Below are 14,801 nucleotides of genomic sequence, written 5' to 3'. Positions count from 1 at the left end.
AAACACCACCTCAAACATTCAAAGACCTGAAGGCCAACCTGGAAAAGTCTGGGGTCATGGTTTTAACATGTACCATGTGCTTACACAGTAAACCAAGCTGAGATTTATGGGCGAAGGCCAAGGAAGAAACCATTGCGGAAGAAAAGACCTAAAAAGGAATCTTTCTCAAAAAATACCTTGAGAAACCACAATCCTCCTGGGAAAATGTTTTGTGAACAGATGAAACAAAAATAGACATTTTTGGCAATGCAAAGCAACAGTTTCTTTACAGTTTGTATTATTAACCTCATAAGGAAAAGAACACAATACCAACAGTTAAGCATAGTGGGGCATCAATAAAGCTTTGGGGTTGCTTTGCTGCATCTGGTACTGGAGGCCTTGACCGTACTACAGGAATCATGAAATCAGACAATTATCAAGAGATTTAAGAGTGAAACGTCTTACCCAGTGTAAGAAAACTTTGTTTGATTCGAATTGGTTTGATTGTCCTCCAAAAAGACAATGACCCAAAGCACACTTTTAAAAGTACACAGGAATGGTTGATCAATAAACAAATGAACTGTTTTAAAATGGCAGCAATGAGTCCTGATCTCAATCCCATTGAAAATTTTTGGGGTGAGCTGAAATCTGCCATTGGGGAAAAAAACCCTGCAAACATTCAGGAGCCTGAGAGAACTACAAAGGAAGAGTGAGAGAAAATACCAGCTGAGAAGTGCAAGAGGCTTGGCTACAAGAAACTAGAATTGCAACATGTAACTTGATAATGTTTTATTGTTGTATTAATTTGGACCACTAATTCAAAAATCATGAAGATTTAACTTTGTACAATATCTTCATAAATAAATGGAAATCTAGCAGTCTATGAAAAAAATTAGGGGTTCCAATAAGGGTGAGTAGTGCAGTATGTCGTTTGCTTCCGTTCCAACAGCTTCATTATTCACAACAAATTCAACAAAACGTGCAACTGAATGCTATGAACTGAGTATCCAGAACTAGTATTAATATGGCCGATACAATGATAGTATCACTCATATTGTGTGGAATATCGCTGATATATAAAATATCAAAAACGTAGGAATTTTCGAACTTTGAATTTTCATGCCTTAACCCCTTAACGACCGCCGATACGCCTTTTAACGGCGATACAAATTAGGGTACTTCTTCCGATCCGCCGCTTTTTAACGGCGGTCGGAAAAAAGGGTCTAGCGCCCCCCAGAGTCAGAAAATTTCCGGGGTCTCAGCTGCCGGGGGTAGCAGAGACCCTGGAGATCATGATTCTGGCCGGTTTTTCCGGTCCCCGCTCACCTGATGATCGGTATACACCGTATACCGATGATCAGGTTACAGTAAATGACCGTGCCGGTAAAAAATATTTTATCTCCCATCTGGCATAAACAAACATGTCAGATGGGAGATAAATCTCATCCCCCGGTCCTCTCCGGTGTTTCCAAAGTGTCCCCGCACCCCCCCCCTCCTCCCGAAAATCTAACATAGCGCTGCACATACCGGCGCACACAGCAGCGCGCCGGCCGCATTTCCCCCTTTCCTATGGTTTCTGTCGCATGTGCTATGACACATACGACAGAAACCTGCTCCCCAGGCCCTGCCAGGTCACCCCCTATTCCTACCCCGGTGTTCCCCGGTGTCCCCCGTACCTGTCAGCTCTGATCCCTCGCGGCCCCCTCCTCCTTCACAGTGCACGCCGGTCACACTGCAGAGCGCGGCTGTCAGCTTCCTGCTTTGCCTTCTGAGACGCTGGCTGCTGCTGCTCGCACTCTGCAGCTGTGACCCGGGGAGGGTGGGTGCAAATTCTTTGCACCCACTCTCCTCACATGGAGGGTCTTCACTCCTAGAAAATGGGGGGATACGTTCCCTGAACGTGCCCCCCATATTCTAGAAGGTCCAGAATCGGGACTTTCACAATGGATTACAGCAGGGACCTGATTTCTTTTTCTTTTCAATAAATTGGCCAAAGAGGGAATGTTTTTGGGGAGTGTTTTTTCAAATACATTTTTTTTTTGTCAATTTTTTTTTATTACTGTCAATTAGTTATGTCTGGTATCAAATAGACGCCGTGACATAACTAATTGCTGGGCTTGATGCCAGGTGACATTACACATCTGGTATCAACCCCATATATTACCCCGTTTGCCACCGCACCAGGGCGCGGGATGAGCTTGGGCGAAGCGCCAGGATTGGCGCATCTAATGGATGCGCCACTTCTGGGGCGGTTGCGGCCTGCTATTTTTAGGCTGGGAAGAGTCCAATAACCATTGTTCTTCCCACCCTGAGAATACCAGACCCCAGCTGTCAGCTTCACCTTGGCTGGTGATCTAATTTGGGGGGACCCTACATTTTTTTTTTTAACCCCTTCAGCCCCAAGCCTATTTTGACCCTAAAGACCAGGCCATTTTTTGCAATTTTGACCAGTGTCACTTTATGAGGTTATAACTCTGGAACGCTTCAATGGATCCTGGTGATTCTGAGATTGTTTTCTCGTGACATATTGGGCTTCATGTTAGTGGTAAATTTAGGCCGTTATTTTTTTCGTTTCTTTGTGAAAAAAACGGAAATTTCGCGAAAATTTTGAAAATTTTGTAATTTTCAAACTTTTAATTTTTATGCTCTGAAACCAACGAGACATATGACACAAAATAATTAATAAATAACATTTCCCACATGTCTACTTTACATCAGAACAATTTTGGGAAAAAAAAAAAATTTCATAAGGAAGTTATGGGGTTAAGGGGTTCAAAGTTTGAGAAATTTCTCATTTTTACAACAAAATTTACAAAGCCACTTTTTTTAGGGACCACATCACATTTGATTTGATTTTGAGGGGCCTACATGAAAGAAAACACCCAAAAGTGACACCATTCCAAAAATGGCACCCCTCAGGCTACTCAAAACCACATTCCATAAGGTCATTAACCCTTCAGGTGCTTCACAGGAACTAAAGCAATGTGAAAGGAAAAAATGAACATTTTAGTTTTTGCTACAAAAATGCAAATTTAGACTCAAATATTGCATTTTCCCAATGGGAGGAGGATGAAATGGACCCTGACATTTGTTGTGCAATTTCTTCCGAGCACACAGATACCTCATATGTGGCAGAAAACCACTCTTTGGGCGCATGGCAGGGCTCCGAAGGGAAGGTGCGTCATATGACTTTTTGAACGGAAAATTAGATGAAATTGTTAGACGCACCATGTTGTGTTTGGAGAGCCCCTGATGTGCCAAAACAGTGGACAATCCCCACATGTGACCCCATTTTGGAAACTAGACTCCCCAAGGCATAAATATAGATGGGTAGTGAGCACTTATAACCCTTATGTGCTTCATACATTGAGCCGAAAAAACAAAAAAGTACTTTTTTTTGCACAAAAATGTTATTTTGGGCTCAATTTTTTAATTTTTACAGGGGAAACAGGACAAAATTCCCAACAAATTTTGGGGTCCATTTTATCCTGAGTAAGCCGATACTTCACATATGGTGAAAAGCCACTGTATAGGCTCACAGCAGGGCTCCAAAGGGAATGAGCGATGTATTCTCAGGGACATGGTATGTCATTTTTATATTTGTGTTGTGTAGGGTTTGTCAAGTCACTGTCGTGTAGTGTGCGTCACGTCACCGTCTTTGTCGTGTAGTGCGTCAGGTCACAGTCTTTGTCGTGTAGTGCGTCTGGTCACCGTCTTTGTCGTGTAGTGTGCGTCACGTCCCCGTCTTTGTCGTGTAGTGCGTCAGGTCACCGTCTTTGTCGTGTAGTGCGTCAGGTCACAGTCTTTGTCGTGTAGTGCGTCTGGTCACCGTCTTTGTCGTGTAGTGTGCGTCACGTCCCCGTCTTTGTCGTGTAGTGCGTCAGGTCACCGTCTTTGTCGTGTAGTGCGTCAGGTCACAGTCTTTGTCGTGTAGTGCGTCTGGTCACCGTCTTTGTCGTGTAGTGTGCGTCACGTCACCGTCTTTGTCGTGTAGTGCGTCAGGTCACCGTCTTTGTCGTGTAGTGTGTCTGGTCATTGTCTTTGTCGTGTAGTGTGCGTCACGTCACCGTCTTTGTCGTGTAGTGCGTCAGGTCAGTCTTTGTCGTGTAGTGTGTCTGGTCACCGTCTTTGTCGTGTAGTGCGTCAGGTCACCGTCTTTGTCGTGTAGTGTGTCTGGTCATTGTCTTTGTCGTGTAGTGCGTCAGGTCAGTCTTTGTCGTGTAGTGCGTCTGGTCATTGTCTTTGTCGTGTAGTGTGTCTGGTCATTGTCTTTGTCGTGTAGTGCGTCAGGTCACAGTCTTTGTCTTGTAGTGCGCGTCACGTCACCGTCTTTGTCGTGTGCCTCAGGAATTTTAGGTGGGCTATATTAATTTAGTACCCGGACGAATGATAGACTTTGAAGCAGTCACTCATACAAAGTCCGGGTTTATCGGGACAGGTATCACATTGATACTTCGTTTCCCGCCTCAGCCCTTTTTTATAGCACACCCGGCACCTCTTCTGCGCTCTTCCTCTTGCGGTGGTTTGTGGTACCTCACCAGGAAAATGTTGCCCTGGTACCACACGGGAACCTTCAGTTCTAGAGGTAGTAGGAACTGCTGCTGCTTCTTCTTCTCCTCTTCCAAAAATCATGGTCTTGATTACTACCTCCTGGAACTGAAGGAAGGTGTTGGTCTGGCCTGCACATCGTGAGAGCACGAAAGCATTGTATAGTGCCATCTGCACGATGTGCACAGCCAGTTTTTTATACCACACCTTAACCTTCCGCATGGCATTATAGGGCTGGAGGACTTGATCAGAAAGATCAACTCCTCCCATATGTTTGTTGTACGCCAAGCCACAGTCCGGTTTGCGAACCTGTGCTGACGTACCTCGAACATTGGTTGCAGTGGGGCCGGGACCATGAATTGTGGTCAAGAAAAGGACATCCCTTTTGTCCTTGAACTTAACTACAACCATGTTGTCGCTACATTGGGCTCTGCTCTCACCTTTTTGGAGCAGCTGCCCAATTAGCGTCACAGGAAGACCCTTCTGGTTCTTCCGGATCGTACCGCAAGCTGCGGTACCTCTGGAAGAGAGGGATTGGAAAAGTGGGATGCTTGAATAAAAGTTATCAACGTACAGATGATAACCTTTATCAAGCAGTGGGTGGATCAAACTCCACACAATTTTCCCACTCACCCCCAGAGTAGGTGGGCATTCTGGGGGTTGGATCTGCATGTCCTTCCCTTCGTAAACACTAAAGCTGTGAGTGTACCCTGAGGTACTCTCGCACAGCTTGTAGAGTTTAATGCCATACCTTGCCCTTTTACTGGGCAAGTACTGGCGGAACTTCAGTCTCCCCTTGAAGTGGATGAGGGACTCATCCACACAAATTTCCCTCCGGGGAACGTACACTTCAGCAAACTTTTTGCTAAAGTGTTCGATGACCGGACGAATTTTGAACAGTCTGTCAAAATTCGGGTCATCTTGGGGAAGACACTCCAAATTGTCCTTAAAATGCAAAAATCTGTGGATTGCCTCAAACCATCTGCGGGGCATAATCATACCAAATACTGGAGTGTTGTATAAAACATCAACACTCCAATATTGGCGAAGTTCTGGCTTCTTCACTAACCCCATGTGAAGAGTCAGACCCCAGTACTTCATCATTTCTACTGAATCCGTTGGGGTCCAGCTAGAATATGATGAGCGAGGGTTTTTGGCCAAAAATTGTTGGGCATAAAGATTTGTTTGCACCACCATGAGGCTAACTAACTCTTCAGAGAAATAGACTTTGAAAAATTCTATTTCTCTAAGGTTGTTAGTATCAAACTGGATTCCTGATTGGGGAGTAAAATCAGGAATCCGTGGTGCAAAATTTTCAGGGGCTGGGGTCCACTCCCGGTCACTAGTGCTAGGTTGGGGGTCACTAGCACTAGTGCTGGGCTGGGCATCACTCACGCTCGGCGCCGGGTCTTCTCCACTGGGCGCCGGGTCTTCTCCACTGGGCGCCGGACGAATCAGTCTACGACGTCTTCTGGGTGGTTCCTCGGCACTGGAGGAGGAAGAGGACTGGGAGGAGCAAAGGAATGTGGGGTCATCTCCTTCGCTATCAGTCTCGGAGGCAACAATGGCATATGCCTCCTCGGCTGAATACATCCTCTGAGATTGGGAAGACCGGGACATCGTATGTGGAGTGTGTGTGTAGGTGTGCAAAGAAAAACTTTATTCAAATGTTTGGGTATGTGTGTGTTTGAACAGGAAAAACCTAAAAAAAAAAAAAAAAAACACAAAAAAGGAGAATATCAGAATTTTGCAAAAAAAAAAAAAAAAATATATACACACGCACCTGCAACTGACACCAAGCCCAGAGTCACACGTGTGAGTTTCGCATCGCATCACCTTGCAAAGCCGCCCGCTCCTTGGTAAGAAGCGTGCAGCAGCATGTATTTGTACATGGCTGCACGCTTCTGCCCGGGAAGCGGGCGGCCATGACAAGTTATGTGATGCGAGACTGCCATGTTGGCACTGGGCTGACCATTACAATAATAAAAAAACAAAAAAACATTTATGTATGTCACATTCGATGGGGGCGAAGGAGGAAAGGGGGGTGAAGGAGGAAAGGGGGGTGAAGGAGGAAAGGGGGGTGAAGGAGGAAGCTAGGATCAATACTCACTCAGCAGCAGGAGAGATTGGAGCACATTGTCCAAGCAGCTGATGGTGAGTCAGGACATGGGGTCAGCGGTGGATTTGGGGGGGTGGAGGGAGCATGGGGGGCAGCGGTGGATTGGGGGGGTGGAGGAAGCAAGGGGGACAGCGGTGGATTTGGGGGGGGTGGGGGTGGAGGGAGCAAGGGGGGCAGCGGTGGATCGGCAGCAGAGATGGCTGGGGGAGGGGAAGCAAACACTGGCCTGCGATTACAGGCAGCGATGGTACGGTGGGGCGTGCGGGGAAGCGACGGTGCGGTGGCAGCAGCGATGGGGCGTGGGGAGCGGAGGCAGCGGCGGAGCAGCGATCGTGCGGCGGGGCGGCGTGTGGCAGCAGTGGGCCGGAGCAGCGGCGATGGTGCGGAGGCAGTGGCGGGGCGGCGATGGGTCAGCGGCAGAGCGGCGATGGTGCGGAGGCAGCGGTGGGGCGGCGATCGGGCAGTGCGGGGGTAGCGGTGAAGCAGTGCGGGGGTGGCGGAGGCAGCGATCGGGCAGTGCGGGGGTAGCGGAGGCAGCGGTGGGGCGGCGATCGGGCAGTGCGGGGGTAGCGGTGAAGCGGTGCGGGGGTGGCGGAGGCAGCGGTGGGGTGGCGGAGGCAGCGGTGGGGCGGCGATCGGGCAGTGCGGGGGTAGCGGTGAAGCGGTGCGGGGGTGGCGGAGGCAGCGATCGGGCAGTGCGGGGGTGGCGGAGGCAGCGGTGGGGCAGCGATCGGGCAGTGCGGGGGTAGCGGTGAAGCGGTGTGGGGGTGGCGGAGGCAGCGATCGGGCAGTGCGGGGGTGGCGGAGGCAGCGGTGGGGCGGCGATCGGGCAGTGCGGGGGTGGCGGTGAAGCGGTGCGGGGGTGGCGGAGGCAGCGATCGGGCAGTGCGGGGGTGGCGGAGGCAGCGGTGGGGCGGCGATCGGGCAGTGCGGGGGTGGCGGTGAAGCGGTGCGGGGGTGGCGGAGGCAGCGATCGGGCAGTGCGGGGGTGGCGGAGGCAGCGGTGGGGCGGCGATCGGGCAGTGCGGGGGTGGCGGTGAAGCGGAGCGGCGATGGGCAGAGCGGCGATGGGCAGAGCGGCGATGGGGAGGGGAACAGCAGTGGATGGGTTGGGGGCAATACTCACCGAGGATCACGGCAGCAGGATCGCTCTCAGCAGCTTCAATCCAAGGATGAAGTGAACCGGAGGTGAGCGGTCACGGCCAGTTCACCAGTACCCCGATTCACAGTGATTGGAGGGTTCGATCACGAGGACGATCCCTCCAATCAGAGCTGGGGGGGTTGAACTAAAGGTCAGCCAATGATCAGTGTTATAGAAACACCGATCAGGGCTGAATTGCAATGTTTCAGCTATTTTTATTAGCTGAGACATTACAACGCCTGTGATTGGCTCATTGTCACAAATCAGCCAATCACAGGCACCGTAGGTCCGGGGTGGAGAAATCACTCCTCGGGAGGTCAAGCAGAGGTCCCCTCCTTCTAGAAAACGGTGGAAAATTCCACCGATTGCTATTACCGGGACCACAGTGCCCGCGATTACGTCATGACGGAAAGATCCGTCCTTGGTCGTTAAGGCACAGGGCACAAGGACGGATCTTTCCGTCCATGGTCGTGAAGGGGTTAATTATTTATTTATAAATAATTAAAAAAACAAACAAACAGCTTGGGGAGCCCTCCAAATTGATCACCAGCCAAGGTGAAGCTGTCAGCTGTGGTTTGCAGGCTACAGCTGTCTGCTTTACCCTAGCTGGCTATCAAAACTAGGGGGACCCCACGTCATTTATTTTAATTGTTTTTTTTTCTTTTTGGGCTAAATACAAGGCTAGGCACCCTTTAGTGCCACATGAAAGGCACGAAAGGGCACCAGCTTAGAATATGCAGGGGGTGGGACGTTATATATGTTTGACATCTATCCATTCATCCACTGTAGCATTTTAGGCTATGTGCCCACAATCAGGGTTTGCAGTGTTTTGGGCGCAGAGTGTTTTCCCTGCATCCATAACGGTGCGTTGTGCAGTAGAAGCACAGTTGAAGGATTTTTAGAAATCCCATGCCCACTGTGCTTCTTTTCTCCGCAGCATAAAACGACCTGTGGTGCAGCTTCCCAAGCCTCAGCATGTCAATTTATGCTGCGGAGATGAGTGTTCTCTGCAGGTAGAATAGAGCTAAAGTCCACAGCAGCCTGAACCCAAACGTCGCCATGGGCAGCTGAGTTCTCCCGTGGACCACACTCACATCATTGCAGGAAGGCTGACACTGTATACTAGACGCCGTGTCGCTGGATCATGGCCACATAGCCTAACAGTGAGAGATTTGTTGCTACACCAACATTTTTGTGAAGTACCTGTGGATTCAAAATGCTTACTATACTCCTGAATAAAATCCTTGAGGGGTCCAGTTTCCAAAATGGAGTCACTTGTGGGGGGTTTCTAATGTATAGGTACCCAAGAGGCCCTGCTAATGTGACATGGTGCGCACAATTTATTTCAACTTTTCCAAAATTCAAATGGTGCTCCTTCCATTCCAAGCCCTCCCATTTATCCAAACAGAGGTTTTTGGCCACATATGGGGTATCCCTGCGCTCACAAGAAATTGGATAACAACCTGTGGGGTCCACGTTTTGTTGCCTCTTGAAACAGTGAGAAATGTGATGCTAAAGAAACATTTTTGTGAAAAAAATGAAAATTTTCAATATGGCAACCTAAGCTTATCAAATTCTGTGAAGTATTTGTGGATTCAAAATGCTCAATATACACCTAGATAAAAGCCTTGAGGTGTCTTGTTTCCAGAATGGGGTCACTTGCGGGGGACCTCCACTGTTTAGGCACCTTAGGGGCTTTCCAAATGTGACATAGCGTCCACTAATTATTCCAGCCAAATGTTCAGTCAAATGGCACTTTTTCCCTTCCGAGCCCTGCTGTGCACCCAAACAGTTGATTTCCACCACACATAAGGTATCTGCATACTCGAGAGAAATTGCACAATAAATTTTATGCTGCTTTTTTTCCTTTTACTCTTGTTAAAAAAAAAAAAAAAAGCTATGTGGTTGAAGTAACAATTTTGTGGTAAAAATGTATTTTTTTTATTTTCACAGCTCAACATTATAAACTTCTGTGAAGCACCTGGGGGTTCAGGGTACTCACCAAACATCTAGATAAATTCCTTGAGGGGTCTATTTTCCAGAATGGGGTCACTTGTGGGGGACCTCCACTGCTTAGGCACCTCAGGGGCTCTCCTAATGCAACATAGCGTCCGCTATTGATTCCAGCCAATTTTGCAGTCAAATTGCACTCCTTCCCTTCCAAGACCTGCCGTGTGCCCAAACAGTTGTTTTCCACCACATATAAGATATCACCAAACTCAGGAGAAATTGCACAATAAATTTCATGGTGATTTTTTTCCTGTTACCCTTGTGAAAAAAAAGCTACCTGGTTGAAGTAACAATTTTGTGGTAAAATTTTATTTTTTTTATTTTCATTGCTCAACGTTATAAACTTCTGTGAAGCACCTTGGGGGTTCAGGGTACCCACCAAACATCTAGGTAAATTCCTTAAGGGGTCTAGTTTCCAAAATGGGGTCACTTGAGGGGGGTTCCTGCTGTTTAGGTACCTTAGGGGATCTGTAAATGCAACATGGTGCCCGCAATCTGTTTCAGCCAACTTTGCTTTCCAAAATTCAAATATTGCTCCTTTCGTTCCGAGCCCTCCCATTTACTCAAACAAAGGTTTCTGACCACATGTGGGGTATCGGCGCGCTCATAAGAAAGTGGGTAACAAAGTGTGAGGTCCAATTTTTGGTGTTACCTCTTGAAAAAGTAAGAAAATTAGTGCTAAAGTAACATTTTTAGATAAAATGTTAATTTTTATTTTTTTTCATTCCACATTACTTTAGTTCCTGTGAAGCACTTGAAGGGTTAATAAACATCTTGAATGTGGTTTTGAGTACCTTGAGGGGTGCAGGTTTTAGAATGGTGTCACTTTTGGGTATTTTCTGTCACCCAGGCCTCTCAAAGTCACTTCAAATGTGATGTGATCCTTAAAAAAATGGTGTTGTAAATTTTGTTGAAAAAATGGGAAATTGCTGATGAACTTTGAACCCTTCTAACTTCCTAACCCCAAAAAATTTTGTTTCAAAAATTGCGCTGATGTAAAGTAGACAAGTGAGAAATGTTATTTATTAACTATTTTGTGTGACATAACTCTCTGGTTTATGGGCAGAAAAATTAAAAGTTTGGAAATTGCAAAATTTTAAATTTTTTTTGTCAAATTTCAGATTTTTTTCACAAATAAAATAAAAAAATATCATCGTAAATTTACCTCTAACATGAAGCCCAATATGTCACGAAAAAAACAATCTCAGAATCACCGGGATCCATTGAAGCGTTCCAGAGTTATAACCTTATAAAGTGACACTGGTCAAAATTGCAAAAAATGGCCTGGGCATTAAGTACAAAACTGGCTTCGTCCTTAAGGGGTTAAACAAAATAGTTCATAACTGACCACATGTCCACTTTACCTCAGCATATTTTGCATTTTTTTCCTATTTTTATTTATTTTATTCAATTAAATATGTCAAACCTATATTTTTAGGGATGTCACTTTTGATGTAACCTTGAGGGGCTGTTATGTCAGAAAACACACAAAAAGAGCCCATTTTATAATCTCTTTAAAAGGATGAATGACATTGGTGCTAAAGCGTGGTAAAGGATCTGCTGGTAGTCAGATGGTTCTGTGTGTAAACCAGCTAGGGAAAGAGAATAAGTTTCCAAATTTTCCAACTTATAAGACGACTTTTTAGCCCCTGAAAAACTTCTCAAAAGTTGGGGGTCGTCTTATACGCTGGGTTTCATCTTATAGGGCATATAATTAGGTAATTTATAAGCCCTCCCTGTCTCCAAGACTGCATCTCAGATCTTGCTCCTGAAGACTGCAGTGAAGTGGTGCATGTGTGAGATCTAAGAGGCAGAGTATTATATATCCTCGAGTATAAGCCGAGATTTTCAGCCCATTTTGTTTATGCTGAAAAGGCCCCCCCTCCCCTCGGCTTATACTTGGCTGAAGTTACCACAAAAAAATATTCTCACCTGTCCTCCGTTCCTGCTGTGTCCTTAGCTGCTTCTTGCAGACCGCAGGCACTTAAACCTCTCGGTCATCTCATCACGGAGCTGCCGCTGACGGCTGCCATCATGGCTTTACTGCAGTTGAATGCTTTACGACAACGGCGCAAAGCATTCAACTGCAGTAAAGTGCTGACAGCAGCAGCGGCCCTGTGCATTGGATGCAATCATGGAGGGGTCAATGTGCTTGCGAGGGCCCAAGGAAGGGGCACAAGGATTGGCACATTACATTTTATTGGGATCTATTTTTATTTTTGAAATTTTCCAGTAGCTGCTGAATTTCCAACCCTAGGCTTATATTCGAATACCGAATGATCAGGCAGTGATTTGACTGTATTCCTGAACGAACGATCCTACTTTCTTAATACCTCCTTGGAAACGACCGTATTTTTTGGATTATAAGACGCACTTTCCCACCCAAAAATGAGGGAGGAGCGTGAGGGGGTGCGTCTTATAATCTGAATATAGCTTACCAGAATGGTGGAGAGGGGTTGCAAGAGGCCGGGTAAATGCTGCGGTGGCTGTGCGGGGGTCTGCATGGGTTGTGTGGGGGTCTCCGGCGGCTGGCGCAAGTGGCGGGAGGTGAGGACTTCAAATAATGGTGCGTGCGCAGATGGAGCTCTCAGTTTAAGTTCTCATCTCCGCACGATCTCCCAGCAGCGGACTTCAGGAAAATGGCGCTTGTGCAGATGAGATCTCTGCTTGCCATTAAACTGAAAGCCAATCTTTGCTGACTCCGGGCGCCATTTCTTTGAAGCCCTCATGCCCGCAGCAGCATCCTGAGCTCCAGCACGGCTGCCCCAGCAACAGCACGGTGCCAGAGCTCCAGCCTCTGCCACAGTTCCAGCACATCCTACAATTTCTGGAACACTCACTGTCCCTGCCTCCTGTGACTTCGCTCCACCACTGCAGCGGCCCCCTCCTGTAAGACACCACCAGATTATAAAACAGACCCCATTTGTTTTTTTCCACCTTTTTTTGCCTTTTTTATTTGGGGTGTGTCTTATAAACCGAAAAAATGCAGTATTTTAGTTCATATCTACTTAAGACTTTACCTCTTGGAATTGCAAAACTCCTTATTCATTTTACATCTAACACTGGGGGACTTGTTCACCTGTAGTGCTAGGTGACTGTGATTCCATCCGGATCACATGGTTTATTATCCATTTCTGTTTGTTTTTGTCTGTTATTTAGGAAGCGCGGTAGCCTGTTAATATTAACCCATTTTAAAATCTGCACCCCTCAATGTCTTCAAAACTGCATTCAAAAAGTGTAAGGATGTGCATGCATGGCTGTTTGGTTTTATTTTTTGTTCCAGATCTGGTGCAATTTATTGTGCAGTTTGTTGCCCAAATCTGCATGTCTATCCTTACACCAGCAAGGTCAATGAAAATTCAGAAGTGCTGTGTGCACGTTGATTTGTTTTTCCTTTCCAGTTTTTGGTGCAGAAAAAATGTGCAACATGTCAATGGTTGCTGCATTTTTTAGCCCTTCTAAGCATTGATTTAACAAAAAACGCACCAAAATCTCTTGCTTTTTTTTTTTTTTTTTTTGGTGCTTTTTTCTGCCACAAGGTACGTTTTTTGATACAGAAAATTTATATACCTACTCTGCAGCGTGCACATACCCTAACTCTTTAGGTTCTTTACAGGAATTAATGGAAGAAAGGAATTAAATAAAAAAGTCACTTTAATCCAATATTTCATTTTCACAAATGTAAATAGAGAAATTGGACCCCACAATTTGTAGTACAGCGACAACCAATTTGTAATTAGAGGCTCCTGTTTTTGGAGTGTAAATATGGATGGAATAGATAAGGGCACCATGTCGCATTTGGAGAGCCCCTGAGCTGCCAAAACAGCAGAAACTCCCCACAAGTGACTCCAATTTAGAAACTAGACCCCCCCCCCTATATGAATTTATAAATGGGTGTGATGTCCATGTTGAACTCATAAGTGCTTCAGAAAATTTTATAATATTGTCGTGAAAATTAAATATTACTTTTTCTTCTCCACAAAGGTTGCTTAAAATTTCTAATTTTCACCAGGGGTAACAGGAGAACCTGAACCAGACAATTTTGGCATGCAATTTCTCCTGAGTACGCTGATACCCTATATGTGTTTGACGTGTACTGTCGGAGGGACAGGAGCACTACTTGTTCTTTGGAGGGCAATTTTTGCTGCAAAAGATTGCGAACATTAGGCCACATTTGAAATTTACCAGATATGCCAAGACAACAGAAATCCCCATGCAAGCATGTATTTAGGTGTGTGGGAATTATTTTAGTTTCAATAGGTTTTTATTGATAAAATGTTTAGCAGAGTCTACAAGGGAATGAAGAATAGAAACAGGGACATTTTCCACATTTTGTCCTCATGCAGGAGGCTCTAATTCTACAAGCAAGTAAATAACATTCCCTGCACTTAAATAGATGTAAGGGGAGCAGAAAATTAAGGGAGTGGTGGAAAAGGAGAGCATACATCGAAAGGTGTACAACATGTAGGAACAGTGACAACACATTTGACAACCGAGTAGGCATGGCAACAGTCTGTCAACTCAATTCATAGCAACAGTAATAATTAACAATTTGACACATGTATCCGCTCACTCGCACATATCGTAGCAGTTTCATACAGAAAGAGCAACCATATTTTATTAAACCCTCAGAATTATGGAACTGTAACCATGGTTCCCAGACAACACAAAATCACTCCAGCTCACCATGCCTCAATGCCTCAATTTTCTCATAAAGCATGATGAGATTGAGCTGATTTTCAACATCCCTTACTGACAGGGTTGACATGTTCCACCTGCTAGCTAGCATAGAGGAGCGGACTCGCAGATAACCGGGACCTGCGGGTCCCTGTTAACTTTTTGTTTTATAAATCTAGTTGCGGTCCAAAACTCGGTTCCTATATAAATCTATGGGGACCAGATTCCGGCAATTACAAATGGTGGTGGAAGGGATGGGGGGATAGGAACACGCGTGGTGTACTAACCGAGGCTCTATGCCATGGCGGCAAGAAAAAAAGAATAATA

The sequence above is a fragment of the Anomaloglossus baeobatrachus genome, chromosome 2 (genome assembly GCF_048569485.1).
Source record: "Anomaloglossus baeobatrachus isolate aAnoBae1 chromosome 2, aAnoBae1.hap1, whole genome shotgun sequence".
NCBI lineage: Eukaryota > Metazoa > Chordata > Amphibia > Anura > Aromobatidae > Anomaloglossus > Anomaloglossus baeobatrachus.
This window is presented reverse-complemented; position numbering follows the sequence as displayed.